Here is a 23,730-nt window from a genome sequence, read left to right on the forward strand (position 1 = left end):
GTATGAAAATAAAGACAAATTCTCATCTCATCTTTCCCTCTTGGATGCATATACAGCATTTGCTTCCCACATATGCTAACACTGCACCTCTAACAAGCAGCAAGGTTGATGGGGATTTCTTCCCAATGGCAGATGTTGCACTACTGAGTGTCAGCCAGGTGAGCAGCTAGCAGGCCAAGCCAACCTCACAGGGCTTGGAATACACAGAGCCCAGCTCACCAAGCCTCAGTCAGGAAAATAATCCTAGCTATATCTAGAAATTGAATTATTTCTATTTGCAATGCATTGGCAGGACTGGAAAAACAAACAAACAAACAAACCAATAACAAAAACACGCAAGTATTTAGAGAGGAAGTGGGCTGCCACCTCCATGCTCCTGCCCACAGCACAGATGGCTCCGAACAGGGCTCCTTCCTTATCCCAAGGCAGCAGACACTGCTGCCATCTCACTTAATGCAGTTACAAGCTCTTACCACATGTATTTTATTTTAGATGTCTGGCTGTATTAAGCTTGTGTGTGCACTTTGAACTTCAGGGTTTGGTAGAAGTCGTATCTTGCAGAGGTACTCAAAGTTCCCAGTGCAACAGCTACATAATAAAGCAAATTTTCAGAGAGATTTACAACCCTCAGATTCTGTTACATTATACAAGACAGACTTATGCCCTTCACTAGGAAAGTACTTATTTGATTGGCTGAACTAATCCAACACAGGAATCCCTGCAGGGAAGGCGCAGATCCCCACACTGCAGGAGGGGCTCTGCACGCAGCCCAGCCCCACAGCCCACCTGACATGCCCAGCCTGCCCCACAGCCTCAGACGCAGAGAAAACCAGCACAGATTCTTCATTTCAGTCTGTTCCTGTGCAGCATTCAGGTCTCAGCTGCCACCAGGCATCACAGAAGCCAAAATGCACCATTAATATAGGAACTAACTCTATGACCCAGTACGATGCTGGTTTCTTGTCTGGCTCCCCAGCAATCAGCCAGAGCTGAACTCGTACATCCAAACAGCTTCTACAAGATCAGACAAGCCGCCCAGCTTCACACCAAAATAAGCCTGTACAGTGGACTAATAAATTAATGACCAGCTCTCGCTGGGCAGGAGTTTTTTTTACAGTTGCTTTCTTTTTTTCTCCTCCTGAAGTACTTTTTCTCCTTTCCCTATGGAGAACAGCTCAGATTCATGGCACATCAATAAATTATGGACCCTGTGTGTGAATTTCAGCCATGTTCCCACTGATACAGAGTGCAGCACAGCCATCAAAGCACAGAAACCTTTGTAACGAATCTTAGTGTGTGATACTACAGCACAAGGCAATTACCGTGTGGCATGCAAAGCTGTGTTTAGACTGCTGCTGCAATGATGGTCATTAATCACCATGGCCAGCCCGGATCTCTGAGACAGAATGCATTTCATTTCCTCATTCCTTATTATAATTAATACATTTGCATTTAGTTAACCACACAGCCCAGATGTGACCACTGACAGATAAATGGCCCAAACCTGCCACACAGTGCAAATTATTTCCCTTTTTGCCAAAGGAAGATACAAGCAAGGCTTTAAAACAAATAAACATAAAACCCACACCATTCAAGATGCTTCAGTTAGATTCCCACCCCCCGCTCCACAGTCTACAAGGATGAAACAAAACATGAACACCTGAGATTCCACTAGAAGTACAGAGAAAATCAAACCAAATATACAGCTGGAAACATTACTGAGCACCTTCCTTCCATCTTCCTCTCTACCTCACATCTTGGAGTGAATTAAGGTAAATTCTTCCTCCGAGAATTTGTATTAAACAAAAAGTTTTGTGCAAAGCAATGTCAGTTATTCAGACAGACTGAATAACAGTTGCTCCAAAGTCAACTGCAGCTTCAGCCATTACAGCTCTGGTAACAGCACTAAGGGCCACTTCACTCTGTGCCACGCACTGTGAGCACCCCAAGGCTTGAAGCAAACGTGGGCAGCAGGTTAAATGGTTGAGAAAGCAACAGAGTATGACCATCAGTTAGCTGGATATCTTTGCTGGAACTTCACTGTACAGTGTCAGCTGGAGCTCTGTTACTATCAGCACTATCCCAGCTGGCCCCTCAGCCAAAGGAGACAGGTTCTTTTCTCACTACTGTAAGCCTGAAACAAGAAAAAAGTCTCAAGAGCTCAACTAGCATCAACATCAACGACATGCGAAGCAGGCTTTAAAACAAGACAACATCTTTTCCTCCTTAAATTTCTATTAGTGATCTCTGAAGAGCAGCAAAATGAGGGGTTGGTAACCCACCACAGGAATCCTTGTGCTCAGCAGCTCTCTGACCACAGACACACCTGAACGGAGAGGTCCTATGGCACCCAAGAAGCATGAGGCCTCTGTGCATAGTGTGTTTCCAACTGATCCTGCAGTCCATAAAAGCAGAGCAACGCAAAATCCATTTTCTATGCTAATAACCATCTTAAGTTCATAACAATTCCAATACCGCAGAGTGCTTTGATTTAATTTCCGAGGTACAATTTTAGGGTTGATGAAATGAATGGCTTTTGGCATCTTCCAGTCAGCTAATTAGTGTATATAAATTATTTACACCGTTATGGAGTTGTTGGGATATGAATTAAATTTTCAGCAAAAAAAGATTAGAAATGGGAGAGGGGAATGGAAAAACAGAGACTAGTTTTAGCCAAACATAGATATGTCTGCTAATGTTATCACATCCTGCTGAAGGATATACAGAGACGTTCAATTATTTGTACGTTAACTCACAACAGAACACGAGGTCCCTTTGTGCTGCACCCAGCCTGGGTAGCTGCCACACTTCCCCCAAATTCTGTCATGTTTCAGTTCCACAAGGAAAGCTCAGATTAGCATCTCACAGCTCAGTGGAAATGCAGAAACATATTTGACACTAACAGAATTTAAGAACTGCTCCCTGTGAGGTATTATTCATTTCTGGCTTTGCACGGATAAAATCCCTTTTATTTTGACTGTTGTTTCTTCTAGTGTTGATATCAAGGAAAGAAACAGGCACTTAAATAGAGTCCTAAGAGCACTTTACCAGTGCTAAGTAAAAATAATCAAACCAGTAGATGTTACGTAAGCTCTGTGTTTGCAGAATGGAAAAGAAAAACTTACAAAAACTTTCAGCAGGTACAGAAACTAAGTTAGGAATTGATCTTTACCTTACTGACATGACTGAGCTCACGGCAAGCCGCCCAGCAGCCAGAAAGGATTGAAATGCAGCTCTTTCCCACCTCATCCTGAATTCCACCTACCAGCCAACCTTTCTGCTATATGCCCCATTAGACGTTAAGCTGAACAGCCATTGCAGGTGTGTGAAACTGTCCGAGCCCTCCCCTACCAACGCAGTCCTTGTGCTGCTCCAATGCCTGCTGTGCAGAAAGGAGTTACGACATGGCATCCATCAGAACAGACAGAACGCAGTATCGCACCATCACTACACAAACCAAGTTACTTCTGGAATGCACCTTCAGAAAATCAGTGCATTATTAATGCATACAAGCAATTACTCAGCTGCAAGAGAGAAAGGACGGCATCTTCAGTAGTGAACTGAAGGAACGTCAGTCCTTCCAGGATGAAACCAGCCAGCACTTCAATCACTTCAGAAATACTCTACACCTTTCTTCACAGCCAATTCCGCCGAAAGAAGTCTTGCAAGAGGACATTTGTACAGACACGATGTCACCAAATCTATTCCTGACAAAGCCCTTGTACTGGTACTGTAAATCCATTCCAGCAGCAGCCCACAGGCCTCTCAGCAGCTTCACCACAGAAGTAGATCAACACGCACCCATTTCTAGTCCCTTGAAAGCTCTTACTGCAAGGAAGTCAAGTCTATCACATCAAGATACACTTTTTCCAGCACCTGTCACTAACTCACCAATGCATTTTAACTGAATGCATTGGTGAGAATGTGTTTCATGAAGCATTTCATCTACCCTCTACCTGATGATTAGTAAACACAACCAGAGATTGGGCAATTTCTCATCAGCTGATGCTACACAAATTGGATGCTGTGGTATTTGGAATAGAAGCTTCCTAAGAAGATGAAATCCAGGTTATACGTAAAGTCTCTTGCTTTAACCTTCAGAAGCTTTTGTTTGCTGCTTTTTTATTACATTGATCTGGAAACTATGCCCACGCAGCACAAGTGTGCACACAAGTGATACACACGCCTGCCTGAATTCCACATGATGCAATAGCTCTTTATTCCAAAATCCATCAGAGAAAGTTTTGTCTCAAAGGGGAAGGGACAAAGTGTGAAAGATACAGACTTGCTGGAGCGCATCCAAAGGAGGACCACAAAAATGATCCAAGGGACAGAACACCTTCGTGTGAGGACAGGCTGAGCTGGGGCTGTGCAGCCTGGGGAGAAAAAGGCTTCGAGGTGACTTGATAGTGGCCTGTCAGTATCTCGAGGGGCTGTAGGAAAAAACTGGACAGAGCCTTTAGTGGGGTCTGTTGTGACAAGACAATGGGAAATGGTTTCAGTCTAAAACAAGGGAGAGTTAGATTGGATATAAGTTGTTGTCCTCCCCCTCCCCACACACAATGACATCTTTAATGATGTTACCATTTTGTTTAGAAAACACGGCTTAAATAAAGCCTAAAATCCTTCACTTTGGAAATCTCTGAAGCAGCTTGTTATCTATGCATTTTACCTTTAAGAAGAAAGAAACTAAACAAAAATCCTCGCAATGAAACTGAGGATATTCATTAAGTTTATGCTATCTTATTGAACATCATTCTAAACAGGCTACAGCGTATCAATCTCTTCCATATCCTTCCACCCAGCCAAAAGATCAATTTAAGGAAGGAGTCTGAAAGGAGACAGGCCAGATGGAAGGGAGGAAAAGTAAGTAGTTACCAGCACTCATGTGCCATTGCACTTTTATGTACGTGGGGAGCTAACAGCTAAAAGTCATGGAATGGCAAGTCATTGCTGTTTTATCAGTCTTAATTCAACTCTTAGTCTTTCACCGTTGGGCCCTGATGCATGCTTTTTGTTGTAATATAAATAAGAATGAATCCAATGTTTGTTAGCCACTATGCTGCTGCAGGTTAGCACGCCAACACTGCTTTGCTCTGCAATGCTCGCTATTGAAGAAGGGCCCAGTGGTGCTGAGATGCTTCCTGAAGACAACAGCTCACCATGCTGCACCCTGAACATCTACTGCACAAAAGAAAGAGAAATAAAACTTTCATCTAATTCTGAACTGTTAACGCTGAAGGGGGGAAAAATAAAAATCAAAGATCACTTCTTCTGTGAAGGCTGTTTTACATTCCTGTTGATGTCCCTTGACATTTTATAGAGCTCAGATTGAACGCCTACAGAGTTGGTTACTTTGGCAGGAATTGTACACACAGGGGGCATGATTCTGTTGCACAGAGGAGGAGAAAGGGCATTCTTCATCTTCTCAGTATTCCTGTTGCCCTACAGTTAGCTGTCAGTAGTTTGGGATGGGCAGTGTGTTCGTTCTCCTCACAGCCATATATGAAAAATGCATGAACACGAAGTAAGAGCTGAACCACTCTATAACTTAAGAGTTATGTCAGCAATTACAGCTAGAACATGATGTAAGGAGGAAGAAAACATGAAAACAGCAAAGGCAGGATATTCCATTTTGTCCTGCAAATAGCAAGCAGCTAAAGGAGAGAGAACCATTACAGGACGATGTAGTTTCTTCCATAATTACACTTAGGTTCTCATAAATAACAGAGGCTGCTGATTTGTAAAAGAACACAATCAGAATGAAATAAAAGTAATACTTCTGGCCTGCCATCTCCTTTGAAAGCTGGGAGAAAAGTGGTCTGTGAGGTGGCCAGTGAGGTGCATGGCAGCTGGCTGGGCAGCTGTGCAGATGGCAGCTCCCAGGGCTTCAGCAGCAAAACAGGAGAACGGGATCAAGTAGGACCCCATTGGAGTCATCCCTTGATCTAAGCATGGCCAAGTCACTCTCCTGGCCAAACAGCAGTGATCACCATGAAAACATGAGGAAAAAGCCCAAAGATAGCTGGATGGCATTTGGTATGGGATATTTATACCCCCTGATCCAACTTTTAACTTGCAAAGTAAATGCTTTTAAGTAATTGAATTGGTCAAGAAAGGTTGTCAAGTTTCCCAGTTTCAGCATGATTCAGTATCCCTGAAGAAATGTGTTTCTATAGAAGCATCACATGATTTTTGCTGAGAACTGGTTAGAAAACAGAGGAAAAAAAAAAAAAAAAATCAATGTGGAAAAAGCTGCTAGCCTCTACATCAGATCCAGCACTGCGGAGTTTGTTTTCCTTCCTTGTTGGAAAAGGTTAAAACAATTCCAGAAATACCATCAACAGGGAATTCATAAGATACAGTTTTCCGTAGAAATGACTGTGTTTCGCAGTACCTATAATAATCTTTTCAATAAACATCTTGACAGGTTGGGGAACACGATAATCTGCCATTTTCCACTTGCAAGTACTTAACTCTCCCCTCCAGAGTGGGAGACAGTGCAAGCGATAACAGAAGTGCAAATAAAGTATTAATCACAGAAATTCAAGAGCAGCAGCCTTCACCATCTGGGAGGGTGGGATTGGTGCAGGGCAGAGACCTGAAAGAGCACAACCCCCAGCCCAGCTCTGTAAAGCACTAACAACTTTCTGACAAGCAGCCAAGGGACATGAGCACAAGGTGCAAACGAAAGGGTTTTATACAGCTGCGCTGCAAGGGAGCCCAGGCAGAACCCTGCAAGGGCAGCAACAGCTGCAACTGCAATGGAAACCATACGTACCTGATGTAGGTGCTAACCAACCTGAGTACCAGAGCCAAACTGTGAAACCACAAGGAGACAGCATGCAGAGCCACAAATGCACACAGCAGTTCTACTCACACAGACACAGAGCTAAACGAGGAGCAAGGAAGTGTGAAGCTTCACGACATTGTGAGCAAATAAGAAATTTGTTTCACCAGAAAGGTCAGCAGTAGGACAGCTATGACAAACATCCAAGCTTGAGCAGGGCAGCATGCTCCTGTAAACAGAGCCATGAATAATTACAGCTTCTAACTGCATCACCCCATGGATCTGGAGGGTTGTGGCACAATCTCTGCTGCTAAACAAACCCCTGTGAGCTACAGGCTGGAACTGATTGTCTGAAGGAGTGCTGGATGCTGACTGCTACAGTGCTGGAGCAGCAATGGCACAAACAAATTAAATTCCTTGGGGAGCAGAATGACTGCAATTAATCCACCATGTCAAACTCTTTCCTTCTCCTTAGCAAGGCTGAAGCTGAGGAAAGCCACAGAGGCGGCTGTCAGAGCTAATCTGGAGAGACTCCTTAGGCACTAGCAAATGCCACCAGGCAAGGAAATAGAAGATCAAACACAGCAAACAAAGTTCATCACAGCCCCATTTGGGAGCCAGCAGCTCCCTGCACACAGGGCAGGCAGGGGAGCTCAGTACGAGAGGGGACACCCTGAAAGCTCAAAGAAATTTGGATATTTCAAGAAGGACAACCTACAATTATTAGTTGAGCAGCTTTTTTAAAAGAAAAGCTGAATAATTATAAAGGCAAATATGCCTGAGCATCCTTGTCTTCAACTCCACTCGAGCAGGTGGAGAAACAGTTTCACTGCAGCAGTGTGTTTGCAGCACATTATGTTCCACTACACCACTAACAAGGCACTTGGAAGTGTGACCATGCAATCCTTGAGGCTAAACACTTTTTCCTTAAAAATATAAGCAGACATCCATTTACAGATTTTACAGGTTTCTGTCTTTGCCATAAAAGAAGTTTTATAGTCTCTGCCACAGAAGCAGGTGCATAAAGTAATGGAGGTAATTTCTCCGGAACTTCTGTGAACATTTTCATTTATTTTTCATTCCCTAGTATTCAAAATAGGGAATGTTCTTTCTTAATTTGCACTATACTTGCTATGACTAAACTGTACTATGTTGCTACTATGACACTACACTATACTATGACTAAAACAAAAAAAACCCCAAAAAAAGACCATCGAGGTAGGGAAGTGCTATAGAACACTGCAGAAAAACATGAGGAAAGAAAACTCATAAGCAGCATGATCCAGCCAGCACCTGCCGTCAGGTATCCTCTGCTTAGCAAAAGCCAGCAATTCATACCTGAGGGCAGGGACAGGATGAGCTGCATCACAAAAGACAGCAGCAATGGGATCCGGCAGTAACAGGGCCCTGGAGAACATAGCATGGAAGCCCAGGTGCCCACCAGCCCGTGCTTCTGAGCAGATGTGCTGTAAGCATCAGCTGCACTTCTTTAACACCTCTCATTTCAGTCCCCCACGTAGTTGTGAATAATCATCTTCCCTCTGAAATAAGTGGAGGAGGGGCACAGAAGTGACCTTCGATACCAGTGTGCAGCTGCAGCCTCTGTCACCCCAACCCCAGGAAGCTCCCCAGCACCAAACCCCGTGCACCAGCACAGCTCAGAACCCTCAGGGAGAGAAGAAATCACTGTGGAGAAACCTGCTGGCTTGGTTATACTGAAGGCACACTGTGCTGAGGCTGACATCCAACCTGAATCTTTCCTCCTTCAACTTAAAGCCATTTCCCTGTCCTGCTGTTATCTACCCTTTCAAAGAGTTGATATAAACACACTGTGAGGACCAGTGCACTCAAAGATGCATTTCACTCCACTTATCTTCAGGATTTGGTACCTTGCTATAGGTGCTACTGTGTCAGTGCCAACAGCACAGTGTGTAGATGCTCTGCATCTCTCTAATTTGAAGAAAGATGATTTATGAATGCTTCATATGTCTCTGGAGGACGGATGGTCAGCAAAGAAGCTGAGCTAAACTCATAAAACAGATGTACAGCCAGAACCAACTCTTGCATTACAGGGGAGGTTATTGTTCCCCAGCCATAAGTTAATACAGAATTCCCCCAGATGTTTTCCCAAACGGCATGTAATGACTTCAATTGCTTGTGGATGTATTGCTATGCTGAGGGACACAGAGCTTTGACTCAGCTCACTGCCTGGGATGTGGCTGTGTGTCAGGAGCTGCTTCCAGCTTCGTGAGACTGAGCGGCTCCCAGCACAACACTGAGTAGCAGGGAGCCACAGCCAGAAGCCACAGAACCCAAAGAGCAAACAGTGACAGCTCAGCATAAAAAAGCAGTGAGTTTTCCATGTTTCTATACCTATTAAGATCACAAAAAACTCGTCCCGTGCTTTTTAAGAACTTCCCTTTAGCTAATCACGTTTCGGTGCATGCCGATTCCACCTCCAGCACTTGGTTTGAATCAAACAGAACCAGCTAATGGAGAATTGTGGAAAGCACAGACATTGCAGCAGGCACATCTCATCTCATCTGAGCTCCTCCAGCAGAGCCTTAGGGTACAGCTTCAGACAGCCTTGCTCCACCTGCATTTCAAGGGGGACGTAAAAATTAAGGGGAAAAAAAAAAAAATAAAAAATAAAAAATCAGAAAAATATTCTATCACTTGATGTTTTGTTAAAAAAAATGCCCAACAGGGTTCTGCTCTGAGATGCAAACTGCCACTGACAGGTCTCATTTCAGTCATTTTGTTAATCCCTCAAATGAAGCATCTGCAAGAGCCAGGCCTCACCTCTAGAACATAGCTACCAAAGGGGAGCTTTGCAAACAAGCTGCAGCGACTTCTGAAATTCTGCATCTCCTGAGTTTCTATCTGCTGCTTTCCTCTTCACACATCTTGCTTCCTCTGTCAGACAAATGAAGAACTAGCACTCAGCTTTTTCTGAGCAGTACAAAGGAGTAAGTCAGCTCCAGAAGATGGAGTTTAATACGGGTTCCTACACCTCATCTTAGTGTTACTAGACACAGCCCTGAGACAGCACACAGAACTCCTCTACCTCTGCAAGTAAAAGGAGAAATAATTTCTAGTGAATATAAATATACAAGAAATGTTTATGACATAGTAAATTGTGGATGCCCCATCCCTGGAGGTATTCAAGGCTGGATGTGGCTCTGGGCAGCCTGGTCTGGTGGTTGGTGATCTTCCATGTAGCAGGGGTTGAAACAGGATGATCATTGTGGTCCTTTCCAACCCAGGCCATTCTAGGATTCTATGATAATATATAAACACCCACTGTGCCTTCCCAATTATAGCTGTGCAGACCATTGAACAAGAGTGTAATGCCATCTTTAAGCATTTCCTAGTGATTGAAATCTGCATTGCACTCCATTAACAAGCACCTGTATTATGTCAGTATTACTACTTATACAAGTTATTAATTCCCAGTACAAGTGAAGAGTCAGAAGGAGAAAAACACAAGATCCTACAGTTTAATGAATATCAAATAAATGTGTCTTGGTCTCAAAATGAACTATTCTGCAGCAAGAAAAAAATTCCAGCAAAAACTCAAAGCCCAGAAGGTTGATAGTCATGCTCTGATCTGTCAGATAAGAGCAGCAGCTGTCAGGCACTATGCGTATCAGTAATTATTACAGTGCTCCCTTAGAAGGAGCTGAGAAAATTCTTATATCCTTCTACACTTGAATGGATCGAGTGATTGACTGATAACTGCAAACACACACGTCCCGAGCTGCTCAGCAAGTGTAATTTAGGATTATTTGCTCACTTTTGCTCATTTCATCTGTGAGCAGACAAGTTTCCCACCTGCCACATATTTGACTTCATCACTGGAGAATCTTCAGGGGAAAGCAATTGCTCTGAAGAGTGCAGACATCAGAATTATAGTAATGAGATCTGGAAAGAAGGGATACAAGTGTTCGTGCTGTTAAAGAGGCAGCAATGCAACTGCCTCAGCATTTGACTTGACAGCTAGTTTTTAAGGTCAGCACTTCTGCTGCTGTTGTTTGGAATTAGTTATTATTGCCAGGTATCTTAATGTATTTGTAAGTACACAACTGAACTGCAGTGCCACTCCAAGAGTAAGCTAAAAGCTCCTGTGACACCCATTCTGCAACAGGGAATACCAGCACATGTAATAACAAACACATAACAATTTGCATCCTCTCATAGTATAAGTACTGCTCGCATTGAGGACAGTTTGCATATTTTTCCCAAGTCCCACAGGAGGATCCCTATAATTACATGGCAGCACCAACGATATGGTGGCAAGGTAGGAACTCCATCTCTCCTTGCTTTTCCCAGCCAAACAAATCACCTCTACCTTTTGTCAGCCTCAGTTAACCCATGCTTGGAGATACATGAATACAGGGATTTCTATCGGTATTTCACCATGGCTGATGCTCTCCTGAACAAACTTGGTACAGTCAGCGATCTACGAACACACACAGCGAGTTGTGGGGATTGGTTTGGTTAAAAAACAAAAAATCTCATTTGTTTTATCAGTAAGTTCTTCTCTTTTGAAACTCACAGTGACACTCTGATACATCCATCCCCTTACAAATAAATAATTCGACCACCATGGCTCACTTAATTTCAGACATACGTATGCTTTCCTCACTTTTAGGAAAAGCCTTCTTCAAGTTTGTTACACTGCAAAGATGAAGAGACCAAACTCCCCACTTCAGCACTTGAAAACAGAAACCTCTCTCCCCTCTCCATAAGCAGTAAAAGAAAAAAAAAAAAGGTTGGTTTGCTTCTGGTTCTTTGACTGAAGTGGCCGGAACAAACACAAAGCTTTGTCTGATTCACATTCAGAATTTATTTCCACTGCATCTTTAATTTGATGTAGATGTCATTTTTTTTTATTTTTTACTTACTATTTTATTTATTTTTACAGGTAAAAAAATATGTATTCATGCACCAAATTGTCAGCTGTACTTTTACTATCCCAACAGAGATTTTTCTCTCCCAGGCTGGCATTAAATTTGATTTCAAGAAAGGAAAAAAGTTAGCAAGGAAAACTAATCAAGAAAATGAGATAAGGTAACACAGAGCAAAAAAATCACAGCTTCAGATCCTCTCTGGCTGTTATAACCCACTGAAAGCAAATGGATGTCCCCAGTAAAGCACAAAGCCCAATTCCCTCTCGGCAGTCTGTATGATTCCTAACACAGATGAAGACAACCCTGAGAAGCCAGCACACTGACAGACCACACTTTCCTCCCTCTGCCTACCTGCTGCTCACATTGCCTTCCCTGAAACCCACCCCAAAACAGGAGTTGCAAAACTGGGGAAGCTCTCTTACCGTCTGACAAGTCAATGAGCCCGAGGTAGTGCAAAAGTTTCAGAGAGGAGCACACCACCACCACAATGCCCAAAGTCTGCAGTCCCTCCGACTCGCCTTCAGCCCACATCCTTCAGGGCACCACGCAGATACCTGCTAGCGTGCCTGCAAACAGCCGGCAGGCATCTAAAGCTGAGAAATCCTCTGTTGGAAGCTTTCCTTCCCGATGCTCAGCCAAGTGCACGGCACAGATCCTCTCCCCCTTATCCTCGCACTCCCCTCCGTCTCTCGTGCTCTCCCCTTTTCCCAGCTCTCCTCTTCCCCTCTCTCTCCTGCTCATCTTTTTTTTTTTTTTTCCTCCCCTCTCTCATCTTTTAAACATCCAAGCAATTTCAACATCCCACAGTAACCTATGGTTTTATTTTCTTTCACTTTAGGGTAATTCTCTCAAGAGAATATTCTCCCAGCACAACTTAACACAGCACTCCTACCCACAGTTGGTGTCTCACATGATGCTTATTGCTTCAAGTACCTGGGATACCAGTCAATTTTTTGCACTGGGGATTTTCTTGGTAATCCTGGCAATTTCGAGCCTCTTCATCAGTGTCTTTTCTGCATTCACAGAATATGGCACACTGTAGGAATGGAATATTTCTCCCTTTTTTAATCCTCCTCTTACTCCACAAGCAGGGAATGCACACAGTGCCACTCTGACGTATCGGGGTACAGCAGACACTTGCCACTGACACATAGGCACCCATCAAGAGGACCCAAAAGCTTGCTGTTGCCCAGCAGCTCACCCAGGGAAGCATAACACACACGCAGGTGCTGGAAAGGATCACTGCTGGCCTGGAACAAGCAGCCTCAGCAGGCAGCTAAGTAAGATAAACTACTGTGCTTTACACGTGCTCATCTTCACTATATTTCACTGGGCTGCTTGCATAGGGTAACACTGCAGGTTGTTTTCAAGTTAAGTCAATTACATGCTTCTGTTGTTTACTCATCTGTGGAGGTATTCAGCAGGATGGGTGTTTTATCAGGACAGCAGTTGCAAGACTGCAACACCATTAAAAGCCACGTTTTTCAAGCACGCTTTTAAGTAGAAGATGCTGGTACGTCCCACGTAGGATCTCCAGAAGGACAGAGACTGCCAACGTTTTTCTTATTGCACAGGACCAAGGCTGTCACTTTCCTCACACTGTCCCCACACCACCAGCAGCCCCAGCATCCTGCTGCCCCTCTGCCTTAAGTTCCCACTGAACATAACATCCTGGCCAGAACCTCACAAGGATCCTGCACATCATGCAAACACTCAATTGCCAAAAACTGTTCATATTAATGTCAGGATGGAGGTGCAGAGTACTCATACATACTTGAGTCATTAAGTACATAATACTAATTGAATTTGAACTTTATTTCTATACGCAGGTAGCCAAAAAAATCATGCTTGCTTTATTCATGTGTGTTCTGTCACTGGCTTCTACCTATGCAGAGCTCAGCAGCACGTTAACAAAGTTATTTCTATTGATGAACATTTTAAGCCAAGCAATTTTTTTTGTACTGTGTAGCATCTAACACATTAGGCTGTTATTTCCCTGATTGCTGGGCTGGCTATGATGCCACTTAAGGTTGTTTGCAGCCAGCTGGGAAAGAATGCAGAGGGATTTCTTCCATTCATAACCACCATGTTTCTATGGCAATCACCTTGCAGCCAGCAGCTCTGCCCAGAGGCTGTTTCCCCCTCCTCATTTCCTAAAGCTTCCCTCCTTCCAGTCATTTGGCCCAGTATCAGCTGCCTGTTACCAACCCAGGAACTGGAATTTCCTTCTGCTGGGACACGTTAGCACTGCATTGTGCTGACTTCTAGAAACTGCTGTTGGGTGCCAACAGATAAAACATGAGGTTCCTCCAGCTAAGCAGCCACGCACTGATGTTATGGTGGTTAATTAAACCTTATTAGCTTTCTACTGCTATTTAATCATACAAATCACAAGTGACTGACTACAGAATTGGCTACAGATGCTTACTGCTGACAAACTCTGTGGACCCTTGCGTTCTTACCACTTTAAGATATAATCTAAGACAGCATCTTTCAACAGAAGGTTCCCTCCTACCTTGGCCCATTACTTACAGCAGCACTCATTCTCTACCACAGTACTGAGCTGAGAGGAACTGATTCTGATTTAAGTTGGATAAAGGATCCTCAGTACAGTGCTCCAACTGAAATCTGCACTGAAATAGAGTTCCACCAACATTTGACAAGAGATAGAAATATTAAGTAAGAGCTTATGAGGTGTTTTATTTCAATTGCTCATGGAACGAAGGAAAAACCCAGCTGAATCAATGCCAAATAGTTGGACTCAGAACTTGAGTTCTTTGGAATAAATATTCTACAGCCTAGAGACATTCTGCAGATCTGCAGCAGCTTTTGGATGAATGCTTCCCAAACATTGGAAAAAAACCTACAGTAAAATACATCTTGCTATTCTCAGAGAGGATAACTCAAGGGCCTAAATGGTTTTAAGTAGGACCACACAAAAGGAGCACAAACTCAAGCATTGCCATTGAAAACAAGCTTTGTAGAACAGCAACTGAAAGAATGCTGCTTTGTTGTATGTGGACAAACTTATGTTTCCTACGAAGGAGTAAAGCAGCTTCATTTTTGCAAAATGATAAAGAGGAATGAAAACAGGCATCAGTTCTTCCTAATGCCTAGCATATGCAACTCTGACATACAGCATGAGGGGCTGAGTGGCTCCATGAACTGTGAACGAGGTTTGTGCTGGATACGCACAACACACACCCCTTGTGGGAACATAAACAACTTCACAGTGATCAATCAAAACAACAAACAATGAAAAGAACTTTGTGGTCATAAAAGAATTGCAGTGATGCTCACATCAGTGACCTACGTAATCTACAGTCAGCTTTTAAAATTGGTTAGGGAAAGAAGTTTCACATGAAGGTGCAACTACACAGCAAAACAGAATAACTTCCCATAGTCCATGGCTGAGCTGTTAGGACTATATTTATGCTTTCCAAAGAGGAGGATTCATCTCCTTGCACCATTTTAAAACAAAAACACCACAAAAGTTTCTCATTACTCACACCTGTTAAAAAAACTCCAATGGTTTTTCTATGATTAGCCTGGTATAAAACCCCAGATATAAAGTTTGTCACTTTGATGGAATATTCCTTTGTGTTTGTGCTAGATAAAGAATAAATCGGAACACCTGATTGATTCTTCCTGTACAGTACTTCATTTCAAGCATCTCTAGAACAACTTTGTTTATGGATCTTCCTTCTCTTCTTGGCAGTCCTGAACAGCCTTCCCACACAGCTACTTGGCCATAAATCTATTTCTACTGCAGATCTGAAGCTCTTCTACCTCTGCCGTATTTTAAAAACACATCATGAGATCATTCGTACTACTGCAGGTAGCTATAACATCAGAAATATGAATTTACTACTCCATATATCCTTCTGCAATACAATTTGCATTATGAAGTTGGGGGGAGGCCAGGTGTGTGGGGGAATTAGTGCTGTTTTCATTTTCAACCAAGCAGACCAAAATGAAAACCAGCTGTTTCTCAGAAGTGATTTTTAACACACCCAAACAACGATATTAATGCATCTGGATTTCAATCAGCCTGGCTTGGTCAGCTGGTTCATCTGCCCCTTTCACCATATGTGGTGAAACCCCCTTTTTTTTTCCCCTCATACTTCTCTGACTAGCCCTAAGGAATTTCTGTCATCTGCAAGTTATGTGAAAGATAACTGTAGATCATGATAAAAAAAATCATACCACAGTCATTGGCAGACTGGTACCCCAGTTATACCAGTTCAGCTAACAGCCATGTGGAAACAACAGGCTCAATGCCATACCTGCCTGCAACCACTTTCACACCACACTGACCCCTCTGCCTGCATATTAGTTTGGCCTTGTATCCTGTTTGTGTTCTCCAGCAGCTGTCCATCAGTGTTTTTCTAAGTCCTGGCTAATTAGCAGTTATTTTGTTACTAGGGAGACATTCTGCATAATGCTAGGTGAACCACAGATGTCCGATTTGTTTGGTTCCAATGACACCGAAGGAGCTCAGGTCTCAGCCTGCTGCTTCCCCCCTTGTGAGCTCAGGGAAGTAATCAGCAGATGAACACCCCTTCTGATACACTGTATATTTTTCTACCATAACAGAAACAGCTTTAACTCCATCGGAAGGTTTCCCCTTGGTTCAGTTCTTCTGACTCACATGAATAAGCTGCTTCCTTCACTCTGAGGGCTTTCCTACTTGCTGGAAGGTCACAGCAAGTGATCAAATACAGCCTTACTGACATCTCCATAGATTGCAGCTAGAAGCAGACAGCACGTCCCACAAACCACTGACTTGGCTTTGCTCAGGACCCCAGGAAAAGAGGGGCTAAAGTTCCAGCAAGCCTCCTGGCAAGCTGCAAATCATGGGAAACCAGCAACTAATGAAAGAATCATGCAACCTTGAAGAAACAACTTGAACCACAGTTTACTTGCACACCATCTGAAAGCAGCATAATCACAGAATCACAGAATTGTAGGGGTTGGAAGGGACCTCCAGAGGTCACAGAGGTCGCACAGGTCGGCATCCAGGCAGGTCTTGAACATCTCCAGAGAAGGAGACTCCACCACCTCCCTGGCAGTCTGTTCCAGTGCTCCGTCACCTCACTGTAAAGAAGTTCCTTCGCACATCTGTGCAGAACTTCCTGTGCTGCAGTTTCCAGCCGTTTCCCCTTGTCCTGTCTCCACTCACCACTGAAAAGAGTCCGGCCTCGCCATTCTGCCCCCCACACCTTAGATATTGATAGACCTGGATCAGGTCCCCTCTCAGTCTTCTTTTCTCAAGGCTGAACAGACCCAGTTCACTCAGCCTTTCCTCATAGGAGAGATGCTCCAGGCCCCTCACCATCCTTGTGGCCCTCCGCTGGACTCTTTCCAAGAGATTCCTGTCAATAAGTACAATATATAACTATTCCTGGAGCTCATACTAGGATGTGAGCACTATTCTCACTGGTAAATAATACACATCACTGGTGGGAGTAAAGCACAGATAAAATAAACAAAATTGTGGCAACCGCCATTACTTTCACTGGCAGGAATCACAACAGGCTCCATTACTTTTTTTCCCTACTAACTACTTTCCACCTATTTCTCTTCACTTTTTTTTTTTTTTTTTTTTTTTAAATAAGCAAACCAGCATAGCCACCAGAACCACAGCCCACACCAACTGCCTCTCAGGATTGCAGGACACTGGCTGCTCCCAGGAGCCACGCAAGCAGTTCTCCAGCACCACACTTGTGTTTGCAGTGCAGCTGGCTTCAGCTGGATGAACCACTGGCAGCTGCTTACTGATGCCTGCTACACTACAAAAGGAGCTGGGGAAAGGCATGAAGACTTTTCTTTGTCCTACTTTCCAAACACACGATGAAAGTTGAGGACACACACTGAGAAGAAATTAGGTGAGAGGAAGCAAGAAGTCAGAAGGCAGCACAGCACAAGAGGGTATTTCAAGCCTAAAATAAGGAACACTAAAACCATGTGATGTGATCAACAGATCTAGGAAGGACTGAATTAAGGCTGTATGTACTCTGAAACCTCACACAGAAGTCTAAAACCTGACATTTTAGTTGAACCAGGGGCTGTATTCCCATACAGAAGAAGCACAACAGCACCAGCACACATCCAGCTGACCTGCACTGGGTTCCACATCACAGCTGAGCACTTTCCTGGAGCCCACACTTGGATGTGAGCACTCTTCTCTTCAAACACTTCACCAGCAAGAATTTTACCTTTATGTCACCTTGCTAATAACTGACAAGATGCTCCTTCTGACCAGATCTTTTCTTATTTCAATCTTACTGGCCTTCCTCCAAGCTGTCCAACTGCTGCCCAGTCAAAATACACAGGCTGCTCTGTTGAGGAATGCATTGTCTCAAATAAACGTGAGACAATCCGCAATACTTTGTAGACAGTTCTACATTTGGAAGCATTCCTTTGGACAGAACCAAAAGCTGTTTGCTTTCTAAAATGAATGCCCAGGAATGTTTTCTAGCTGAAGACATGGCCTGGAAGCAAGTATTTTTAATGTGACATAGGAAGTTAGGAGATGAATACCACTGTAATCTGTGAAGGCAAGATACAAGCTGTTATCTCTCCTGATTTAGATCCAGGTGGCCTGGAAGACAAGAACAAGGGTTCCTGTTGAGATCCCCCAAGCTATCCAACGAGCAGTCTCGACCACTCTGGGCTTTCACTCTTTGCAGTAGCCATTGCCTAACGTTGGTTTAGAACTTTCAGCACAGAAATAACTCCTGTGCTAAAGTACTCTTAACTATAATGCTTATTAATTATAATTAGCAAATTAGCTAATTTTACCTCCAACTAGAGTGTTAGTTTTGTTAGAAAGCTCTCAATACATTTTTTTGTATTATTCCTCTGAGTCTCGGGTAGCTCCATTATTGCAGCAACCCATATTGGCTATGGGAGGTGCAACTCAGGAGACAGAAAAAGATTCACCTCTCAAAACTGAGTGGGACAAGACCATGTTCTTCAGAGAAAGATCCTGAGCATGGACCAAGACATTTGGCTGCAGGCTGCTTCAGTTCATTGCTGCCATCCAAGATCCTTTTGTTACCCCAGGAAATGCCAGACTTAATGCCAACAACACAAGCTTCTGTCTTACCTCAAAGCACTTTCAACTAAGGTGCAGAACATTTAGATTCTAGTCATCTATTTCTTTCAAAGTTCAGACTGTAAAACATGTAAAAGAGCACTTTCAGAGGAGAAAACAACTGGGCTGTCTTCCACTGTGGTCTAATCAGTAAGCATGGATGGGCTATCCTCCATCTAATTAGTAAGCAAGGAAGGTTCTGGTTTGCACCTCTGAAAGTTGCAGATCTGACTGCAGAAAAGGATTAAAAATATCACCATCTGGGAAAATACACTTTGGGAATGTTTCACACATGGACTTGATGGATATCAGACTTCAGATGCAATTCAGCCCAGGAGGACATAGCAGCAGGGACGGTACAGTTCACACCTTTGAGATGAGTAAGATGTAGCATTGGTCAGAAGGGAAACAGAATCCTAGTAACCATGAAAGAGCAGTAAAGAAATGCAAATTCGGAGCCGTGGGAGTTTTGTCAGCCACAAGTTTGGAGAAGAAGAAAGCCAGGAAGACATCCGTCCCTCTGAAAAGCCTCCGAACTACAGTGAGCGTCACAAGACACAGTTCTGATCACGGCACCAATGTCAACCCAGCAGTGACAAGCAGCTCACTGCTGCCATTGTTCTGGGAACATAATAAGGAGTAGGATTACCACTCCACCTGCAGTAATGCACAGAACTTCGTCAGCCACGTTATCATCACAGCTCTGGTGATTTCCAGTCCAAGCACTGGCTTCTCACCCACTTTAGCTTTCAAGTAGTGAACTAAAAAGTAAGTCTGCTTGGTAGATTTCCAACCCTCCCCTGCATCCCTCGCTGCTCTAGTGGAATACCACCATCTTATTTCACACGAAAATGATGTAAAATATTGCCCAGTAAGGATCACCTCATTCATTCTCCTTGGTTAAAACATACTCATTACAAGCTTAAGCACTGAACTGCGCCTCTCCACTTGTAGAATGCTGCTCCTGTCTGTTACACTAACCAACCTTTTCTTACCACTCTTCATGACATTCTGGATTTCTTTTTAAATAACCTCAAGCAATGAATTAGCCACAAGCACATGGCTTATTAAGCAAGCCTATATTTTTCACTTATTGATCTGTTGCAAGGGGAAATACCTTTCAATGTCCTCAATGACTCTTGGCTAAGATCTTTTCTTAACTGTATCATCTACACAAGACTTGCATTTCAGCTTTTATCATCAGTAATTTGTATTTCTATTTCCCCCCAGCCTGAAAGGAGGCTTCATTTAATTGCTCATTTGCATAATTATTCAGAAAAAGAAAGCATCACAAAAAATTACTAATAGGAGATCAGACTAATATTCACAAAAAAAAAATTACAGAACAGTACAAAACTAAATGTTTTATATGCTTCATCATCTCAAATCACCCCTGAAGTGTTTGGAAACCCAGCCCAAGCAGCAAAAAACTCAGCAATTAATACTTTGCAATTAAACAAATCAAGAACAAAAAGGTCAGTTCATAGAGAAGGTCTCCTTGAACAGAAGTTTTCCAAAAATAATATCAAGTTTATAAAGTACAACACAGGCAACATGAAAGGGAAAAGGGAAGGGGGAGAACTTACGGAGGACTGTGAGCACAGTGCTAGCTATTAGGACCATGGCAGCAGTTTCACATCATTTACACTCTGCGAAGCAGTCAACACAGACTGCCTCTGCTTCACAGCAGTGGTGTACCTGCTCCTCTAGAGGCAGCACAATAAACCCTGCTTCTGGGCCCAGTACAGCAAGGCTGAAACTCATAGAAATGTGGAGGTCTGACCAATAAAGGGCTTGATGAGAAGCAGTAATAGAGGTGCATGTGACAAACTACAGAAAGGATGCTAAAGCTAAGCAATAGCCATGCATGATGTCCTCCTTCCAGCCCCTGCCCTTATGTGAGTATTTTAAGTACTCAATTACCAAGCTGGACTTTGGTGATGGAGCCAGCTTGCTGCTCACGTTGCTGCCACGCAGCAATGCGCCAACAGCCCACGCCTGTCTGTACTGGGGAGCTGGAAAGAGAAGGGAAAAAACAAACAGCCTACAGAACCCATAGACTACCTCTTCAAGGAATGAGGGGATCAAGAAGCAATGTAAAATGCTGACTGCACATCAAAAGTTAACTAGATGCATGGAAATCAGCAGTAGGGAAAGTGAAGGTGCCAGGGATTTTCAGCAAGCAGATTTACACTTAGAAATTAAGCTGAAAATCAAGGACAAAGGCAAACTGAAGGAGATTTATGACTATAGTGTCATTAGCTCATTTCCCAGGCAGTCAGCAGCGGGGAGATCCAGAGCAGGGCCAGGATGCACAGCATCACACAGCTCTGCACCTCTCCCAGTGCTGCAGTGACCCTACCACACAGCTCAGTTAAGCAGATATGTTTATGATGGTCCAGAGCATTGATTTGATGTTTTCACAGATCTGTGTCTACTTAAATATTCCTGCCAGCTTGCTGAATGGGATATATTCTATTTAAAGGAAAGGGATATGCTACAGTACACTACTTTCCTTCCCTGTCAGTATAATTAAACTGCAGCTTGTTAATTGCAAGTTACACCCTTGTGGAAAAAAAATACAATGTTTAATTACTAGTATTGAACTAAATATCCATTTGAATAAATCAGTGGGTGCCACACTACTGTTCAAACACTTCACAGTTCAGGCCCAGAAAGTGATGCACTTACATTAAATGAAAGGATGTTTCAGCTGCCAGGACTTGGGCAGTTCTGAACTCTTTCAGCAAGACAAAACCCAAAACAAAGCACTGATGCCCAAATTATGTCTGTAGGTTTTGGAGTTGACAATTTAATTAGTCTAAAATACAAAACACTTCAGTGCATTAAAAACCCTTGGCTAGAGCTTGCTCTATCCTTTGGTGTTTTACATTCACAGTAACTAACTATAGTTAATTCACTTGTCAATCACTGTCAAACCACACACTACAATAAAAGTGTTCTAGCATTACTAATTCCACAGTTACAACATAAGAAGTTAACTATTGATATAAATTCCAGAGATATATCACTACTCAGCCACTTCCAGAGATGGTAAAAACAGAGCACCCAACTGTTTCTTCTTCAGCAAGGAAGTACTGAGCAGTACCCTCTTGCAGTTAGCAATGAAGCAAGAAGAACATTTGCTATACAAAGAAAAGCAGAAGTACAACTTCCAGCAGATAAAATCACTCTGCAAGGCTGGGCTTCTTGCAAGAGACGTAGAGTTCTTTGTTGATGGAGATCCAACCATCTGAGCAACTCGAGGATTAATGTGCTTGAAGAAACCAGGATTGTCCAGGCTGGGAATACATCCCTCTTTTTTTCTACCCTCCATTCCATTTTTTTTTATTTTTATTTTATTTTTTTTTTTTTTCCTTGTTTTTAAATAACATTCAGCTGTGAGAAAAGCTAGGCCTCTGACTGGGCACAGACTCTGACCCAACTGGAACAGAAGCTAGGCTTGCTTTGTTTTGCCTTTTTACTTGCAAGGCCTTCTTACAAGAAGGAATGTTGAACCAACCAAGGGACCTCAGCCACTCTGCACACATCTTGTTCTCCAGACCCTCCACCATCTGAGCAGCTCGTTTTTGGAGGCTCCATTAGGCCAGCAGTGCTGAGCCTGGTACACCCCTACAAGATGGCTGGCCCCTTCAATGGCCAGGGCACACTGTTTGCTCTAGATTCAGCTTACCTGCTTGATTTCACACAAGCATATAAGAAAACTGTCATGTATTCTGCTGAATTGATCAGAACAGATCACAGAATTTTCTAGCATCTCGTGTGCTGCACACATTGCAGAGCTACCATCTTTTGTGCTAACATGCACAGAAATAAGTCTCCCTGCATACTTCTCCTGAATGTCAAGTAGGCAGTCTGGAGCTGTTAGGATATAAGCTCACAGACATCCAAGCACTAGCAAGCATTAATATTTAGGTTTATTCAGGCCTGGGCATAAACTGCTTTCCAGTGGGAAACATATACATCTTTCTGAACACCAGAAGAGTGCCTGGAGAGCCTGCTAAGAAAGAACAAACATCATCTCAGTGCACTGTCCCAAATCTAAATTCGGGATTGAAATTTTCACTGTTATAATTCTAGAAGGAGAACACGTAGTTAGCATATTTATTCAAAACATTCATTTCAGTTTATGCAGTAATTGTGCTTAGAGGGGGCATTAGGCAGTGCAGATTGGGAAACACCACACAGCAGCCTAAAATTCATCGTCAGCTGAGGACTGCAGTTGTTACTTGTTTATGGTGATGCTAACTGCACAGACACTCAATTGGATTTAACTGCACATCATTTTAGGCTTTGTTTTTGGTCTCTATGCTACCATTCCAAAGCAGAGACAATCAATTAAACGTGCCAGAAAACATGTAACTGACAAAACTTAAACAAGGGCTTTACTTGAAAGGAAAGCCAAGCTATACAGATGTGAAAGATTCCAACTTGCATTGTAATGAATTGTCAGAGCTGAGTTTGAGCCTTAACAGGAGCTATTTCTTTAATACCTCTCCCTCAGTGGGGAGAAAGGAAAGGATGCAGACACCCACACATACAGCCCCACAGCACAGGAGCAGGAGAAACTCTTCATGCTTTGTATCAAAAGCAAACAGACAGGAAGGCAGAGGCCCAACGCAGTTTGGTGGCGGCTGGCTGCAGGAACACCAGAACCATCAACATGACCAGGGCAGGGAGGCACACACAGTCCTCTTCTGCACCTTTGCATGCTGCCTAAATACACTTACTTGTACTAATAGTCCTTTGAGAATAAAGCCGTATTTCTGTCCCCTTTATTCTTCTCTTGGGTAAATGTGTCAGCACTGCTTTGTTACTGGAATGGACATTTTCTTCTTGATGTTCAAAGATTGCCTGCCTGAAATGCTGTTATGAGAGTTTGCCCTCCTGGTACTCCTCAGTTATTG

General features: G+C 43.2%; 1 protein-coding gene across 5 annotated transcripts in view; it reads right to left on the reverse strand.

The window, feature by feature from the left end:
- Positions 1-23,730, reverse strand: part of KCNIP1 (potassium voltage-gated channel interacting protein 1) — a 305,776-nt gene that overhangs the window by 26,763 nt on the left and 255,283 nt on the right. Inside the window, exon 1 of one of the 5 annotated variants that reach the window (XM_042826388.1) lies at positions 20,389-20,408. The exons of the other annotated variants lie outside the window; for them this stretch is intronic. The gene's annotated coding sequence lies outside the window, so the exon portion shown is untranslated. Of the gene's footprint in view, positions 1-20,388; positions 20,409-23,730 lie in introns of those variants that run through there. 5 annotated transcript variants of the gene reach the window in all.

The sequence above is a fragment of the Centrocercus urophasianus genome, unplaced genomic scaffold (genome assembly GCF_019232065.1).
Source record: "Centrocercus urophasianus isolate 14NV4802_14NV808 unplaced genomic scaffold, USGS_Curo_1.0 seq_26, whole genome shotgun sequence".
Classification (NCBI taxonomy): domain Eukaryota; kingdom Metazoa; phylum Chordata; class Aves; order Galliformes; family Phasianidae; genus Centrocercus; species Centrocercus urophasianus.